Source organism: Hyperolius riggenbachi, chromosome 12, assembly GCF_040937935.1.
Source record: "Hyperolius riggenbachi isolate aHypRig1 chromosome 12, aHypRig1.pri, whole genome shotgun sequence".
NCBI lineage: Eukaryota > Metazoa > Chordata > Amphibia > Anura > Hyperoliidae > Hyperolius > Hyperolius riggenbachi.
The window spans coordinates 181,522,014-181,540,495 of NC_090657.1; the positions used below are offsets into that span (position 1 = coordinate 181,522,014).

General features: G+C 52.1%; 1 protein-coding gene across 2 annotated transcripts in view; it reads right to left on the minus strand.

Moving 5' to 3' along the window:
• MAPRE1 (microtubule associated protein RP/EB family member 1) overlaps positions 1-9,576 on the minus strand; it is a 51,606-nt gene extending 42,030 nt beyond the window's left edge. Inside the window, exon 1 of one of the 2 annotated variants that reach the window (XM_068264559.1) lies at positions 9,427-9,576. The gene's annotated coding sequence lies outside the window, so the exon portion shown is untranslated. Of the gene's footprint in view, positions 1-9,410 lie in introns of both variants that reach the window. The other variant, XM_068264560.1, reaches the window with a different exon arrangement.
• Positions 9,577-18,482: the final 8,906 nt, after the last annotated feature.

Here is an 18,482-nt window from a genome sequence, read left to right on the forward strand (position 1 = left end):
TCTCCGAGCACGGCTCACAGCGGCTCCCTCCTGTTGGCTCATGGCTCCCTCCTGTTGGCTCCCTTCTGCGGCTCATGGCTCCCTCCTGCAGCTCATGGCTCCTGGCAGCTCCCTCCTGCGGCTCCCAGCACGAGTCTCTGGCGTCCCCAGCAAGCGAGTCTTCTTCCTGGCCACCATTCAGTAGCTGGATGGTGTAATGGTTAAGGGCTCTGCCTCTGACACAGGAGACCAGGGTTCGAATCTCAGCTCTGCCTGTTTAGTAAGCCAGCACCTATTCAGTAGGAGACCTTAGGCAAGTCTCCCTAACACTGCTACTGCCTATAGAGCGCATCCTTGTGGCTGCAGCTCTGGCGCTTTGAGTCCGCCAGGAGAAAAGCGCGATATAAATGTTCTGTGTCTGTGTGTTTGTTCCTGGTGCTACCCTCTGCACAAACTTTTTGACAGGTGATGCCGCCGGATGACCTCACCAACAGTGGTCAAGACACCGCGAGACTTGGTCATCTCCGGCAACGCCTCCTGCGTGCATATTCCGGCGATCGGAATATGCACGCAGCTAGTAAAGTGCTAGCTGCGCGCATTAAAAAAAAAAAAAAAAAATGAAAATCGGTGCAGCGGGGCGGGAGAAATCCTTCTGCGCAGGTTACCCCGAGCTGAGCTCGGGATAACCGGCAAGAAGGTTAACAGGGCTGTGGATTTTGCACAAAAATCCTCCGACGCCAACTCAGTTCATGAAACTACCGACTCCGGGTACCAACTCCGAGTGCCCAAAATTGCCCTGACTCCCGACTCCAACTCCACAGCCCTGATAGGAATTACAGCTATAGCAGCGCATAGGGAGTAACTTCGTAATACAGGCTGTATCCTGCATCCAAGTCTCCTGCGCCAATACCTCACGTACGTGTCTGGAAGTCTAAACTAAAAACGCTAAAATAGCATGGCATTACTCAGGAACACCTGTTTAGCCTGGCATTTCCAGTATTAGTGAATGCTTCTTCTGTACCGCGATTTACCAATCAACCAATTATTTGGTCTGAACCAGGGCTCTGGAGTCAGTACAAAAATCATCCAACTCCAACGTTTATGAAACTACCGACTCCAGGTACCAACTCCGACTCCGGGTACCCAAACTGGCTCCAACTCCTTAGTCTAATTCTTTCCAGGGCTGGAGGAGTTGGATGATTTTTGTACCGACTCCACAGCCCTGGTTCAGACCAATTTATACACATTAGATGTTAGCTGCCCAAACGGATAGTTCATAATCAGCACTGGCACCAAACTTGTGTCAGTACACGTCCTAGTTTTACTTTATTCTGCTATCTGTGGAGTTAGATAAAACTTGTCTGAGTGCTATAGCCATTCTCAATGAACAGCTGACAGAGGGACTCCTACTCCAACTTCCCTAGAGGAAAGAATGCATTACTTCCATAAGAAAATCTAGTGTAAATTGTCACCAAAATCAATCACCAAAGTCCATATCTGGGCAATTTCCATAAACACTGAGCTTGGAACTTCTATACACTTCATGAAGTGGAAGCTACACAAAGGCCCTTAATTACCTTCTCCTTGGTGATTTTTTTTCCCCCTCTGATCTGCACCCTCCTGTACCTGGAATTTCCCTGTGGCCCCGTCTTCCAGTCAGCTTGGTTGGGAAGCATTGTGCAGAGTGCTCCTGGCCACAGGTTGCGTGCTGTGGTACACATGGTAGCAGCGGTTGCATGCTGTAGCATGCGTGGAGCCTGGCCAGAAAGACGCAATGCTTCCCAACCAAGCCAAGCGGAAGATAGGGCCAGGGGGCACTTCCAGGTAGAGGAGAGGGCAGAAAAGAGAACAGGGGGAGCGGTGGGCATCAGGAAAGCTCACCATACATGCCTGCTCCCCATGTTTCTAATTTTTTGGGGGGCTCTAGTACCCTTTAAGGGCTAGTGCACACCAAATCTACATGCAGTGTGTGTGATTTTAGAAAAAAATCACAAGGCTGCTGTGGTAGGACCCTCACAGGGTTTCAATAGCCAAATGTTTTTCAAAGCATTGGCAATCTAAAAAGCAATCAGAATCACACGGGGTGCACCAACCCCATGTAAGCTTTTCCAAACCGCTCCCTCTTCCCACAACTCCACCGCACTCAGCTGATATACTCTGCAGAGAACCTAGAGAAGTGTGATAACAATTTTAAATATAGGTACCTAAACTTGCTTTTGTGAGGCTCTGTAACCATAAAGGCCATCTTCAATGTTCTTTGACTCCCCCCTCTAAGTTTACAATGGTTTCCATGAGAACCACTTGAACTGTACACAAGACCCATCCCCCAAGCAAACAATACTCATGATGTCCTCAGGGATCCAAAGACCCATCTTCAACACTAGAACGGGGATGGACAATACAGGCCAAACAGCAAAAAAAGACTGTCAAATATATAATTCTTGCAAGCAATTAATGCTAAGCAATGGCCGCCAGAAACAGGCCTTCAGGGAACACCGCGTTAGTACATAGTGCTCCCTGTCTGGCCACCAGCCAAGCACCACCACCGCACGCTTGCTGTCACTTCCTGCTTCAGATATGTGGAAGTGTATGAAGCGTATTAAAATATGCTTCCTCGCCGCAACGCCAACATTTTTAAAAACCCTGCATCACCATACAGTAAAATGATTTCCAGGGTGACGAAAGTACGAGCGTTAACGTAGTTTGTCCTAGCGTCGTAGATGTGGCGAAAACCTCACTTCCGTCACATCGCCTTTCAATAGGGTGCAGTAGAAATACTGCACCACCCCGGTGAGAAAGGGTCCTCAATCGCTAAACTCTGGATCACTCAATTCCACCACCCATATATGCTACTCCAAACCATTCTGGCTTCAGTCTGTGCTGTCACACTGAACCCAGCTAGTGGATGTAATCTGTGATGCCAAGAACATGCCGATTGGCATTGCTACCAATTTAGGCCTGAAATTTGTTGCATGTATCGATCGGACATGCTGCAAGATGTCGGGCATGCTTGCCCGTGTGTGATAACTGGACGAGCGATGAAACAATGGAATCCCTAGCGCTGTAATCTCCAACTCAAAAACATCTCAGAACCAACCTTTTCTCACTCAAGACAACTCAAATGTTAATACATGCTCTCATAACTTGTCTGGACTATTGTAACATACTACTTTGTGGACTACCAACTAACAGACTGGCACCACTCCAATCTAATCTGTACTGAACTCAGCTGATTGTCTTAATCATTTTTCTTCTCCTTCTTCCTCTGCTGCTCCCCTGTCAAGCTCTACATTGGCTACCAATTACCCAGAGGATCCAGTTCAAACACTTAAAGTGGACCCAAATTAAAAATACAAGATTTCAGAAATAAAATCTATTTCCTAACTTATAATAATAGCAGCCTTTTTTCAACTGCATGACGACAAATCAAAATATTTTACATTTATTGGAGGAACCCCTCCCTTCTATGTTGCCAGGACAGAATCTGGCGAACTGGTGGAGGAGATGAACAAAACACAGGCTGCTACTGATAATGTCACGGGGAGGTGATCTCAGCTTGTGTGAGATTTCACATAGACGACGCCCCTGTGAGTGAGGGTAGCTGATGACAAACACACCAGTGTTCTCCCCAGGCTTTTACCCGGGTGCTTCACCCGGCTAGTTTTTCTGAGCACCCAGCTGTCATCGGCTCACCTCCTCCTATGCTATAAGCAGAGTTGATCACAGAAGCACCAGCCCTACATTCTCTCATCTTGCCCCACCTGGCTACTTTTTTATGCCACACGGCTGGAAAAAATTTCTGGGGAGAACACTGCGTGACATCCATGATCTAAAACCTCCTACTAAGCTCAGAAGTAATGGCTGCCACCTGTATAACCCTAGTTATGAAAATAGAAGGGTGAAAAGCATGCACTGAAATGCTCATAGGCTTGAAGGAGTGTTTGTTTATCTTTGTATGTGTCAGTGGTGTAACTAAATTTTTTTTTTTTTTGTTTTTTATTCAAAAAGCTTGGTTTAGGTCCGATTTAACACCAACCTACAAAGCTCTCCACAATCTCTCTCCCCTGTACCTCTGCTCATAGGTTTCCGGATAAACCCAATCATAATCTCAGACCTACACATGACCTGCTGTTGTCCTCTAGAATTGCCTCATCATTCACATATACAAGATTTTGCACATACTTCACCCCTTCACTGGAATGCACTCCCACAACACATCAGTCTCTCTCCAACCTTTGTTACCTTTAAAGTGGATCTGAGATAAACTTTTACTCATTGCATAAATGTGTTCCTTTCATATAGTTTATCGGGCATTCCTCAAGCCAAATACTTTGTTTAGTTTACAGGGAATTAGAGTATTAAAACGAAACAAGCCTCACCCGCAGCTTTTTCAGTGCCTTGGCACTGCAGCAAGGGCTTAGGGGAGCTCAATGTGGGCAGGAGGAGGTTACGAAACAGATTTCAGAGGCAGAGGGTAGGAGGAGAGGGGACTGAATTTACACAAAGGCAAGCTGATAGCATCTCCAGCCCTCAGCCTGTGACAATGACACAAACAGAACATGGCTGCCCTCATTGTATCACATGAATAAAACAACATTTTGAAGCTGCAGCTAGATTTGCTGTGTAAACTATCTAAACTTTAGATAAGATATATAGACAAGTTACTTGTTATAGTTAGTTTTTCATCTCGGACCCGCTTTAAAGGGAACCTTAACCGGCAGGGAAAAATAAATTCACTTACCTGGGGGCTTTCCCAAGCCTCCTGCAGCCGTCCTGTGCCCGCGCCGGTCCTTCGTCGTAAAGAGCCGCAAAGCGTGTCCGCATGACGCCAAACGCGTCATGCGGACGCGCTTTACGACAAGGAATACGGAAGAAGAGGACGCTTTGCCGGAGGACGACTGGCGGTCGGCCGAAAACGAAACTTAGCGGCGGAGGGAGACCGGAGGGCACCGAAGGACCGGCGCGGGCACAGGACGGCTGCAGGAGGCTTGGGAAAGCCCCCAGGTAAGTGAATTTATTTTTCCCCGCCGGTTAAGGTTCCCTTTAAATGCTCTCAAAACTCACATGCTCCGACAAGCATATATCCTACCTTAGGCCACATCCTCTTTGTCCTAAAGCCAAGTTGCACTTCTACTAGCTATCCTAAAACACACCTCTAGGTATGTTTATTGTATACTACTCATCCTCTTGTCCCCCCCCCCCCCCATTCCTTTAGATTGTAAGCTCGCAAGGGCAGGTCTCTCTCCCCCCCCCCCCCCTTCTATGTCTTGTAATTCATTATACATTTTATTCATCATGTTAGTATTGTCACTGTCATTGCCAATTATGCATTTTGTATCAATTCTGTATTTTATATATTGATAAATTTATCAATAATATACATGACACCCTGTACAATAATAAAGTAATAAACTCATCTACACACACTGACTAGGTACCCCAATAACTTCCACCTCAGGTGAAAATCATGCATCCAGTATGAGAGATGTCACCCGACATTCCCACCCTGCTGGATTTTAGCCCTCCAAAAAGCTCCAGGTCACATTGTACTTTCCAGACTATGAACATGTGTATCATGAGGCTTGCTGAATCACCGATGTTGCCAAACCATATTTAAATTCAGTAGTGGGTAAAGAATAGAAACAAATGCAGACCAGACCTCACCCCTGTGAGAGAAAGAAGGAACCCTGTCTGCCTCATCCCTGTGAAGGGAGGGAGGAAGGGACTTCCTTCACCCCTGTGGGGAGAAAAAGGAGGCCCCTGCCCGCATCAGCCCTGACGGGAAAGGGGGCCCTGTCTGCCTCACCCCCCTTCCCCTGAGGAGAAGGGGGCCCTGCCTGCCCCGAAGTACCCCCCTTCCACCAAGAAGGGGGCCCTGCCTGCCTCGTAGTACCCCCCTTTCCCCCCCTGAGGAGAAAGGGGTCGCTGCCTGCCTCATCCCCCCCCCCCCCCCGAGGAGAAAGGGGTGCGCTACCTGCCTCAACCCCCCCTGAGGAGAAAAGGGGCGCTGCCTGCCTCACTCCCCCCCCCCCTGAGAAGAAAGGGGGCACTGCCTGCCTCACTCCCCTTCCCCTGAGGAGAAGGTGGCCCTGCCTGCCCCGTAGTACCCCCCTCCACCAAGAAGGGGGCCCTGCCTGCCTCATACTACCCCCCTTCCCCCCCTGAGGAGAAAGGGGGCGCTGCCTGCCTCACTCTCCCCCCCCCCTGAGGAGAAAGTGGGGCACTGCCTGCCTCACCCCCCCCCCCTGAAAAGAAAGGGGGCACTGCCTGTCTCACTCCCCCCCCCTGAGGAGAAAGGGGGCACTGCCTGCCTCACTTCCCCCCCCTGAGGAGAAAGGGGGGCACTGCCTGCCTCACTTCCCCCCCCCTGAGGAGAAAGGGGGGCACTGCCTGCCTCACCTTCCCCCCTGAGGAGAAAGGGGGGCACTGCCTGCCTCACTCCCCCCCCCTGAGGAGAAAGGGGGGGCACTGCCTGCCTCACTCCCCCCCTGAGGAGAAAGTGGGGCACTGCCTGCCTCTCCCCCCCCCCCCCTGAAAAGAAAGGGGCACTGCCTGCCTCACCCCCCCCCCTGAGGAGAAACTGGGCACTGCCTGCCTCACTTCCCCCCCCCCCTGAGGAGAAAGGGGGGCACTGCCTGCCTCACTTCCCCCCCTGAGGAGAAAGGGGGGCACTGCCTGCCTCACTTCCCCCCCTGAGGAGAAAGGGGGGGCACTGCCTGCCTCACTCCCCCCCCCTGAGGAGAAAGGGGGGCACTGCCTGCCTCACTCCCCCCCCTGAGGAGAAAGGGGGGGCACTGCCTGCCTCACTCCCCCCCCTGAGGAGAAAGGGGGGGCACTGCCTGCCTCCCTTCCCCCCCTGAGGAGAAAGGGGGGGTACTGCCTGCCTCCCTTCCCCCCCTGAGGAGAAAGGGGGGCACTGCCTGCCTCACTTCCCCCCTGAGGAGAAAGGGGGGCACTGCCTGCCTCACTTCCCCCCTGAGGAGAAAGGGGGGCACTGCCTGCCTCACTCCCCCCCCTGAGGAGAAAGGGGGCACTGCCTGCCTCACTCCCCCCCCCCTCCCCCCCCCCCCTGAGGAGAAAGGGGGCACTGCCTGCCTCCCTTCCCCCCGAGGAGAAAGGGGGGGTACTGCCTGCCTCCCTTCCCCCCCCCTGAGAAGAAAGGGGGGCACTGCCTGCCTCACTTCCCCCCCCCCTGAGGAGAAAGGGGGGCACTGCCTGCCTCACTTCCCCCCCTGAGGAGAAGGGGGGCACTGCCTGCCTCACTCCCCCCCCCCCCTGAGGAGAAAGGGGGGGCACTGCCTGCCTCACTCCCCCCCCCCCTGAGGAGAAAGGGGGGGCACTGCCTGCCTCACTCCCCCCCCGAGGAGAAAGGGGGGCACTGCCTGCCTCACCCCCCCCCCTGAGGAGAAAGGGGGGCACTGCCTGCCTCACCCCCCCCCCCTGAGGAGAAAGGGGGGGCACTGCCTGCCTCACTCCCCCCCCCCTGAGGAGAAAGGGGGGCACTGCCTGCCTCACTTCCCCCCCCCTGAGGAGAAAGGGGGGCACTGCCTGCCTCCTCCCCCCCCCCCCTCTGAGGAGAAAGGGGGGCACTGCCTGCCTCACTCCCCCCCCCCCTGAGGAGAAAGGGGGGTACTGCCTGCCTCACTCCCCCCCCCTGAGGAGAAAGGGGGGCACTGCCTGCCTCACTTCCCCCCCCCTGAGGAGAAAGGGGGGCATTGCCTGCCTCACTTCCCCCCCTGAGGAGAAAGGGGGCACTGCCTGCCTCACTCCCCCCCCCCCTGAGGAGAAAGGGGGGGCACTGCCTGCCTAACTCCCCCCCCCCCCCCGAGGAGAAAGGGGGGGCACTGCCTGCCTAACTCCCCCCCCCCCGAGGAGAAAGGGGAGGCACTGCCTGCCTAACTCCCCCCCCCCCCCGAGGAGAAAGGGGGGGCACTGCCTGCCTCACTTCCCCCCCCTGAGGAGAAAGGGGGGGCACTGCCTGCCTCACTCCCCCCCCTGAGGAGAAAGGGGGGGCACTGCCTGCCTCACTCCCCCCCCTGAGGAGAAAGGGGGGGCACTGCCTCCCTTCCCCCCCCTGAGGAGAAAGGGGGGGCACTGCCTCCCTTCCCCCCCCTGAGGAGAAAGGGGGGGCACTGCCTGCCTCCCTTCCCCCCCTGAGGAGAAAGGGGGGGTACTGCCTGCCTCCCTTCCCCCCCTGAGGAGAAAGGGGGTGCACTGCCTGCCTCACTTCCCCCCCTGAGGAGAAAGGGGGTGCACTGCCTGCCTCACTTCCCCCCTGAGGAGAAAGGGGGTGCACTGCCTGCCTCACTTCCCCCCTGAGGAGAAAGGGGGTGCACTGCCTGCCTCACTCCCCCCCCTGAGGAGAAAGGGGGGGGCACTGCCTGCCTCACTCCCCCCCCCCCCTGAGGAGAAAGGGGGGGTACTGCCTGCCTCACTCCCCCCCCCTGAGGAGAAAGGGGGGCACTGCCTGCCTCACTCCCCCCCCTGAGGAGAAAGGGGGGGCACTGCCTGCCTCACTCCACCCCCCCCGCTGAGGAGAAAGGGGGGGCACTGCCTGCCTCACTCCCCCCCCCTGAGGAGAAAGGGGGGGCACTGCCTGCCTCACTCCCCCCCTGAGGAGAAAGGGGGGCACTGCCTGCCTCACTCCCCCCCTGAGGAGAAAGGGGGGGCACTGCCTGCCTCACTCCCCCCCTGAGGAGAAAGGGGGCACTGCCTGCCTCACTCCCCCCCCCCCCCTAAGGAGAAAGGGGGGGCACTGCCTGCCTCACTCCCCCCCCCTGAGGAGAAAGGGGGGGCACTGCCTGCCTCACTCCCCCCCTGAGGAGAAAGGGGGGGCACTGCCTGCCTCACTCCCCCCCTGAGGAGAAAGGGGGGGCACTGCCTGCCTCACTCCCCCCCTGAGGAGAAAGGGGGGGCACTGCCTGCCTCACTCCCCCCCTGAGGAGAAAGGGGGGGCACTGCCTGCCTCACTCCCCCCCTGAGGAGAAAGGGGGGGCACTGCCTGCCTCACTCCCCCCCTGAGGAGAAAGGGGGGGCACTGCCTGCCTCACTCCCCCCCTGAGGAGAAAGGGGGGGCACTGCCTGCCTCACCCCCCCCCCCCCTGAGGAGAAAGGGGGGCGCTACCTGCCTCACTCCCCCCCCCCCTCCTGAGGAGAAAGGGGACCCTGACGGCCTTACCCCCTGTGGAGTGTGGGGAGAGGTCCCCAGCTGCCTCTCCTGTTCCACTCATGTGAAGGAAAATATGGCCCTAAGGAAACCGCTCCCCGACAGTGGTGAATGGAACACCTGATGACATGGAGAGGCCCACGGCTAGCGTGTATGAAGTGTGTGGCCGCTGCTGCAGCCATGACATGCATACAATGACATAGGTGACGACACAACAAATGCCCCACCGGCAACCCCAGCACCCGGCCCGCTCCCGCCTCCTCACCCGCTCTGGCCGTTACCTTCTCAGCCTCGCTCAAGCCGGTGCGGCCTCACCCGTGCTGATGTCACGCGCCAGAAGACGAACGTACCGTACGCCGTGACGTCACTTCATGAATCATTCACGCCTCGCGCTGTTGCCAGGTGACGCTTTATCTGCCCGAGCTGAAAAACCCCGCCCGGAGGTCACGTGACATATGCACGCAACACGCGCTAGGAACTGTCTGCTCTGCCGTCACCATGTTGCGTGAGGTAGAATTCGCCGTTCCCAACGCAAATCTTTGGTCTACGGGAATATGGACGGTGCCCTGGGGGCGGTGTTATGTGTCGGGGACAGCTCACGAAAGAACATCACAGAGCGGAGTTTGACCTCTGTAGCCCGCCGCAAGCTGGATATGCAAATTTTGTCTGACACACTAGCGTACTGAGCAGCGGCTGGGCGGGGAGCCGGGTACTGCAGAGCCACGCCCGCCCGCTCTCTGTCATACTGCGGAGCTGCCATAACCGGAGCAGCCACTTGGGGAGCCAGAGAGCCTCACAACCCTCATACGCTGCTACCTCTGTGCAATATCCATTCATCTACAACAGGGGTAGGGAACCTATGGCCAGATGTGGCTCTTTTCATGGCTACATCTGGCTGACAGACAAATCAGTAGGGGTTGATTTACTAAGCTACACTGCTCAAGCAGCGCAGCTTAGTGTGGCAGAGCAAGTACAATTTTCAGAGTAGGCACGCTACTGCTGTACTAGCATGCACTACTAACTTACTCGCACTACCCCAAAACTAACGGCTGCTCCAATTGTCCCACCCTGGACCCTGTCAGGTCCAGTGACTTTGTAGGATGAGATCCCCACACTTTAATTGGCCCAATAGGCTGCTCAACCCCCAAGTCAGCTAGCTAATTGTACAAGCTGTTAGTTGGTATTTCTCCTGTCTGGCTCTTGGGGAAATTGCTGATGTTGCTGAAACCCAAGAAAACCTAAAGACCTGTTTAAAGAATGTTATCTGCATACAGAGGCTGGATCTGCCTATACAGCCCGGCCTCTGTTGCTATCCCAAACCCCACTAAGGTCCTCCTGCACTCTGCAATCCCTCCTAAATCACAGCCGTGCTGTGAGGCTGTGTTTACATCTGTAGTGTCAGTCTCAGCTGCTCCCCCGCCTCCTGCATAGCTCCGGTCCCTGCCCCCGTCCCTTCCCTCCAACCAGCAGGGAGGGAAGGGATACAGGCGGGGACTGGAGTTCTGCAGGAGGCGGGGAGAGCAGCAGACTGACACTATAGAGATAAACACAGCCAGCTCTGACAAGCTGTTTGTCAGCAGCTTGGCTGTGATTTATGAGGGATTGCAGAGTGCAGGGGGACCTTAGGGGGGTTTGGGACAGTGCTGGGCCGAAATTACGCATGAGCGTAATTACGCATCGTAATTCAATGTAAATTTACGAGTAAGCGTTACGTGTAACTTACGGTCTTACGCGTAATTATTTACGCGTAAGACCGTAAGTGGTATCGTAATTACACTGTCTACCGTAATTGCTAGGCATGCGTAATTTTACGAACACTTACGCGTAATTTTACGCGTAATTACTAACGTAAAATCTCCCATTTTCTAAGAGTAGCCAATCAGTCAACATCCTAAGCAACCAATAGTATCTTCTCCCGCCCTTCAGTATAAGCGTACGCATACGAATGATATGTACGCAATAACTGTCACATTGACGGCTATTGCGTACATATCGTCCGCATGCGTAAAAAAATACGCATTAATGGGTATTACGGCACTACGCGTAACATTGTAGTGTAAGCGCCTTCATTACGGTATCCTTACGCGTAATTGCGTAAGTTTACGCGTAATTACAGTGATGTACCGTAGATAATTTCCTACGCCGTAACCGTAATTGCGTAATGCGTAATAGCGTAAAATTACGCGTAATGATCCGTAAGCGTAGATTTTTCCATTACGACCAGCACTGGTTTGGGATAGCAACAGAGGCTAGGCTGTATAGGCAGATCCAGCCTCTGTATGCAGATAATATTCTTCAAACCCACCTCGGGTTCTCTTTAAGGTAAAAGTTTTTGAAAGAATTGGTCAATAGCTCAGGCTAAGTTTTTGACTGCACAATGATCTGTCTATGGCTGAGGACTCCTCTGCTGCCCAGTCTGAGCTCTGCACTAATTCGCCACTCTGACATCCCACAGTCATTGTCCCTAAACATCACTGACCCCTCCACTCTGCATTCCAACGCAGCACAAATCTACTGACATTCCTGACATTACTGCACAGCCCACCCTCAGCCATTAATGCACACTCAGTACTACTCATTAATTGATAGGAAAAAATACCACTTTGCTGGAATCATTATTTCAATGTCCTCTCTTTATTTTTACCTGCATTTAATAAACATAGACATTCCACTACATCCTTTGCACTGCAGAATAATTCTGCATGCCAACTCACTGCCCATACAGGTCAATGTGCTTGTTCTCAGTAATGTGTTGTATCTGATCGCGTTATTCTAACTCACTGCATGCAGGCTTTGTATGAGGTCAGTTTTACACCTGGGCCTTGTGTTTGCGTCGCAATGCTCCACACCGATTGCATCACAATGCAACACAAAAAACTACATTTATATGATTATATGGCAGAGTGCGCCAACAGGATCATATGCATAGCGCCCCTTGCCGCCCTTCGCCCAGTGACATACTCCCTGCTGGACACTGGGATTCCCAGGTTCCCCATGGGTCATGGTTTCTCTTTAAGAGAGTCTGAAGACTTCAAAAAATCATCTTTTTATTAGACATTTATCTTTAGCAATATCAGCAGTGCTAAAACGCTGCATTCCGCGACAGAACTAGGTCATCACCTCCCCAAATGCAGGGTGCGCGTCCTGTAAGAGGCAGAGCTTTGTGCTGTAGCTCTGCCTCTCCTCGCGTCAATCCCCGCTGATCGCCGCCTCTCCCTGCCCCTCTCAGTCTTTTTTCACTGAGAGGGGCGGGGAATAGGGCGGCGATAAGTGGGGATTGACGCTAATGGAGGCAGAACTACAGCGCTAAGCTCTGCCTCCCCGGGGAGCAAAATCCACGACTTGGTAAGTTGTGGAATTCTTCCCCGGTATTTGGGGGGTTTAATTACATCGTTCTGCCGCGGGAATGCAGCGGTTTAGCAGTGCTGATAGTGCTAAACAGGGGCGTAGCAATAAGGGGTGCAGAGGTAGCGACCGCATCGGGGCCCTTGGGCCAAAGGGGCCCCAAAGGGCCCTCCTTCAACTACAGTTTTAGCTCTCTATTGGTCCTGTGCTCATATTAATCACTTCTATAGATACTTTGAATAGTGGTAATCATTAACACAATGTTCCCCATCCCCTTCTGGCACCTCTGCCACTGTAGATGCCATTGGCAGGTTTTGGTGCGCCGTATCAATTGTTATGTATAGAGTGCTTGGGGGGCCCCGTTGTAAAACTTGCATCGGGGCCCACAGCTCCTTAGCTACGCCACTGCTAAAGATAAATGTCTAATAAAAATAAAATTTTTAGAAGGCTTCAGACTCCCTTTAAAGAGAACCCGAGGTGGGTTTGTGAAATCAATATTAGGACACAGAGGCACATTCTGCATACAATGCCCAGCCTCTGTCTCCTTACAGTGTGCCCCCAGTCTCCCCCTGTGCTCTGCAGTCCCCCATTATAAAAACCGCCAGGCTAGCTACACGCAGATTGTCACTAGTCAGATTTTTACCTTTTGGCTGCCACTCAGTGCTGCTCCCCCACCTCTGTCCATTCCCTCCCCGCCTCTGTAAGCCGATTGGAGGAAGCTTACGGAGGCGGGGAGGAAAGGGACACAGGCAGGGAGCTGCGCTATAGAGAAGGCGGAGGAGCGGCGCTGAGTGGCAGCCAAAAGGTAAACAGCCGACTAGCGACATTCTGCATGTCGCTAGCCTGGCGGGTTTTATAATGGCCGACAGCAGAGCATGGGGGAAAACTGGGGGCACACAGAGGATAGGTTGGGCATTGTATGCAGAATGTGCCTCTGTGTCCTAATATTTGATGTCACAAACCCACCTTGGGTTCTCTTTAAAGAGAACCCGAGGTGGTTCTTGGGTCGGCAAATGGAACACAGAGGCATGTTCTCTGCCTCATGACATGCCTCTGTGTCCCCACACAGCCGCTCTCTACCCCCCACCACCACACTATAGCCCCCAAAGCCTGGCAACATTATTTGTCGCCATCTCGAAGGTAAACACAGGGGAGAGGAATTCCCTGTTCAAAATGCCTGCTACAGGCGTTCCTACAGGGTCTTCAGAGCTGCCATTGGGCAGCTCTCCCTAGCCACGTCTTCTGATGCTCACCCGCTTCCCTGCGCGCTGGTGAGAGAATGAAGCTCTCCTTCCAGCATCGTGACCCAGACGTCATGAAAGTGAAAGTGGGCCATTGCGGCTCACAGGAGCAGCGGGAAATGGCGTTTTTTGAGACTACTTGATCTGCTTGCCCCAAACCACGACCCCCTTCCCCGGATCAAGTAGCCTACTTTAAGAAAAAAACATTTATGATGCCACCTCGGGCTCTCTTTAAAGTGTACCGGAGACGAGATTTAATAAAAGTTTTATACATATCTGGGGTTTCGCTCCCACGCCGCCATCCTCAGCCTTCTCCAGCTCCGGTACCGGAGCTCGTAAGTTCTGCCAGCGCTACGTATCTCTCAATGTGCGTTGTGCAATGCGCACAGTGTGCAAGAGCCCTTAATGAAACTTTAAGATAAAAGTATGAAAAATTTGCTGCCAGTCGATAGAGGATTGCCTCTGCTCCATGCAGCTAATTATTCTTGCAGCAATCTGTGAGTTTATGGGTGGTCTGTACTCTAAATAGAGTGCCAGGACCCTCTTCTCCTTCGTGGCCACGCAACCCTCCTTGTTCGCCGTTCTACGCAGGTGCTAGTAAGGCCTAAACCTGTGCAGTAGCTAGGAGCCACTCATGCACGGAGAAAATAGCTGTGCACAAGCAGCCTAACCCTAAGACCTCCCTTTACCAATGCCTAACCCTAAGACCTCCCTCTACTGATGCCTAACCCTAAGACCTCCCTCTACTGATGCCTAACCCAAAGACCTCCCTTTACCAATGCCTAACCCTAAGACCTCCCTCTACTGATGCCTAACTCAAAGACCTCCCTTTACCAATGCCTAACCCTAAGACCTCCCTCTACTGATGCCTAACCCTAAGACCTGCCTTTACCAATGCCTAACCCTAAGACCTCCCTCTACTGATGACTAACCCTAAGACCTCCCTCTGCCGATGCCTAACCCTAAGTCCTCCCTCTACTGATGCCTAACCCTAAGACCTCCCTCTGCCGATGCCTAACCCTAAGACCTCCCTCTGCTGATGCCTAACCCTAACTCCTCCCTCTACCGATGCCTAACCCTAAGATTTCCTTCTACCGATGCCTAACCCTAAGACCTCCCTCTGCCGATGCCTAACCCTAAGTGCTCCCTCTGCCGATGCCTAACCCTAAGACCTCCCTCTGCCGATGCCTAACCCTAAGACCGCCCTCTGCTGATGCCTAACCCTAATTCCTCTCTCTACCAATGCCTAATCCTAAGACCTCCCTCTACCGATGCCTAATCCTAAGACCTCCTTACCAATGCCTAACCCGAAGATCTCTCCCTACTGATGCCGAACCCTTAACCCCCCCCCCCCGAGGGGGTGCTTAACACTTAACACCCCCTCTCCGGCGTCAAACTCTTAACCTACCCCCCTGTCGCTAAGCTGCAGCGGTAAAGAAAGTAAGCCGTGTTTTGCAGCAAAGAAGGTCAATTTGGGCACCTGGAGGCGTCTGATAAAATCGCAGGCACCGAGGCATGAGCGCCTGCTATGTAATGCCACAATTAGCATATCGGCACAACAAATTTCCCTTCTTTGCCACAAATTTTATAATGGGCGCATGTGGCGGTGGCCTTTTTTCTGTTTGAACTCCTGCGCCCCCTTTTTTCCTGTTTCGGTCCAGGCAACCTAATTGTTGCTAATTGTCTTCCAGGTCTTCCTCATCACGCTCCTCTTATCCCAAGCTTTCTGGATGTTTCACTGAGCATCGAAGAGCGATTCTGAACTGAGCATGTGCAATTTCCTGACCACACATGCGCAGTGAAAGAAACAAGTGCTTCCTTTTGCTGTGCACACGGGGTTCGGAACTCACACATGTACAGATCATCTGGATTACTCTTCACTGCTAGGAGGGAACTTGTAGGAGGATATTCAACAGAGGGATCCAGTCTAACAAGAGCATAGCAATCACCCCTGTGATTGCAGGGGGACCCAGTGGCTTTGGGGGCCCCTCCTCCTCCCTCTAGTGCTGCCAATTAGCAAAAAACCCTCCATATTCGCTCACAAAAACTGTGCGCAGGAGTGTGTGTAATTTTTTCCTGCTTACAGACGCTGCTTAATAGCAAAACACTCTCTGCTGCCATTCGCCGCCTCCCGATCACGTGACCCGCAGGAGGTTCAAAGACCAATGGGGCCCCATGCTATCATTTTTGCAGGGGGACCCTATTAAGTCTAGTAACGCTCTTGCAGTCTAACACGTTTCTTACTGTGTACAGCACCGCTGAATATATTGGTGCTTTATAAATTAATAATAATATAAATACGAAGAGGACCAGGAACGGGGAATGGGGAGGACCCCGAAGACAACAAGCCGCATCAGGAGGCTAAGGATTAGGTAATCTAGCCCACCATAGGCTCCATTCAATTTGTTAAAATTGTGAATAATCTTTGCTGGCTGCCAATTGATATAATCGAATTATTAATGTCATGGGATTACGATAAGACCTTTGCAGCACAGCTTCATGTTTATGGCATTTTTTTTTACTGGGTTTCTCTTTAAACCTGACCCACGGCTCAGTTCCGCTAAAACTGCTCTCTTTGCCAAAACTGCTTCCTTTTTTCTCAACATCCTCAGTGCACTCCAGACGCACACTGACACAAATCATCCTCTTTATAGTGCTGTTGTCTTCCTGTAGTTAGTAGATCCTGTTCACACTTACATTTCACCATATAGTTTCCCCCTGCATCAGATCCCGTTCACCCTTCCCCAGGCAGCTTTCCTGTCATTCAGAAAGCACTAAGGCACTGGTGTCAAACACAAGACCCATGGGACAAAGGACAAATGCGGCCCTCCTGGCCATTTCATGTGGTCCATGAGAACATCTAATGTCTATCATTGTAAGCAGCAAAACAAAGACAATACACTTCCAGTCCAAAGCACTCGGGTGACTTTGTTTCTGACCGAAAAATTGTCAGTTTTAAACATGGTGCAGGTCGCAGGAATTATACATGAGACACCCTCAGCAAATTTAGCATGGTTCCGCCTACTTGGATCTAAGCCAGTCAATCTACGCCGATCTACTGCGCACAGCTCTCCCTCCCCCAGGTAGCAAAATCCGCGACCTTGCAAAGTCATGGAATTTGCAGGTCTATTTCTGGGCCATAATAACTCGTTCTGCCGCGGGGATTCGGCAAATCAGCTTAGAATTTAATGCTAAAGAGGACTGGATAAGAAAATAACGTAAAAAAAAGAGACTTCAGTGTCTCTTTAAATTATGTTTTCGATTTTGGCCCCTTCCATGATTGAGTTTGACACTCCCGCACTAAGGTGAACCTAAATGTATGCAATGTAACTGCTCTGATAGAAATGAGTGCAGACCTGTAACCCAACGTACATTTGAGCAATTCCCCTCTGTGATTGGATATAGTAATGTACACACCGCAGACAGTATATTACAACACAAAAAGCGGGAGAAGGCAGAGATAGATATTTGCTCCTACCGATAGGTGTCCTGATTTACCAAGGAAGGGTTCACACTAGTCTGTTCAGATAAAGTGCACGGTTTTTAGCATGCGTCTTCTTGGACACTATGCGCTATTGCGCTTTCATCTGCTTTATAACGTGCGTTTCACCAAAGTAGCTGCAAGAATTAATGACAAAATGAACACGGTGTTGCGAAATGATGCTGCAGTGTTGTGTGTTTTGTCCGCTTATGAAAAATGCATTAAATGTGACTGAGCCCATTGGCCACATCCGTGATTACCTACACATAGGCGGCTACTGCAGAGGCCAGATGGCAGCCCGCCTAGTAGTGTCGGGTAGTGCCATATCTGGCAGTCAGTTTTGGCAGCACTGAACCTGTGAGTGTGTGCAGTGTGCCAAAAGTGGGACTTAGGTCTCTTTTCCTTGGGCGGCTGAAGGTGGTAAATTCACCACCTGTTAGCTGCTCCCGTGACCATTCACTGGTCATAAATCATGACATGGGGCTCTATTCATAAAACTTCTGAGTTGGAGAAAATCCTGGAGGTAAAATACCGCAGCGGTATTTTACACTCCTGGGAGGTCATTCATAGAAATCTTGCCAGCTGCGATAGCAGAGCGGAGATCTCCCGCTAAAAGCTGGCGGTAAGCTGTCGGAAGACATGCGGAAACACTTCAGCCGGCAGAGTCCCTCCGTGCACTGCTCTCTCTGGGAGGTCTGTCCCATTCACTTGTATGTAATCCGCAAAATCAGAGGAAGCGGTATTTCCCGTCCACATACCGCTTCCTCTAAACTTTATGAATGGCCATTTTGTTACTTTTTTCTAGATAAATCTAGAAAAACACTGGAGAAGGCGGAAATTTCTCGCTCTGCTGGGGGATCGTAGATTTTCATGCGGGAACAGCTTTTATGAATGCCCACTTTGCTAAATGGACGGGAAAATCCGCTGTTTTGAGCGGAAAACTTGCGGTAAGGTTTTATGAATAGAGCCCAAGGACTGTTTAGTGTACTCCTTGTAAAGCACTGCAGAAAATGAGTGCTTTTTGATATAAATACTTAAATATATGAAATATATAGATATTAATTTAGTTCAATCACATATTGGTCCAGAATGAGCAAAACTTCACAGCCATATACTTTCACACTGGCAAGCAAGGATTATTAGAAATTGGAACCGGTTTCATAGCAGAGCTCCGGTCTCTGACAATGAGAGAGGGTGTCTCCGATAAAATGGCTGCTGCTGTGGAGACAGGTGATGTGGGAGTGCTGTGCGCTCTAGCGGAGGCGGCCAT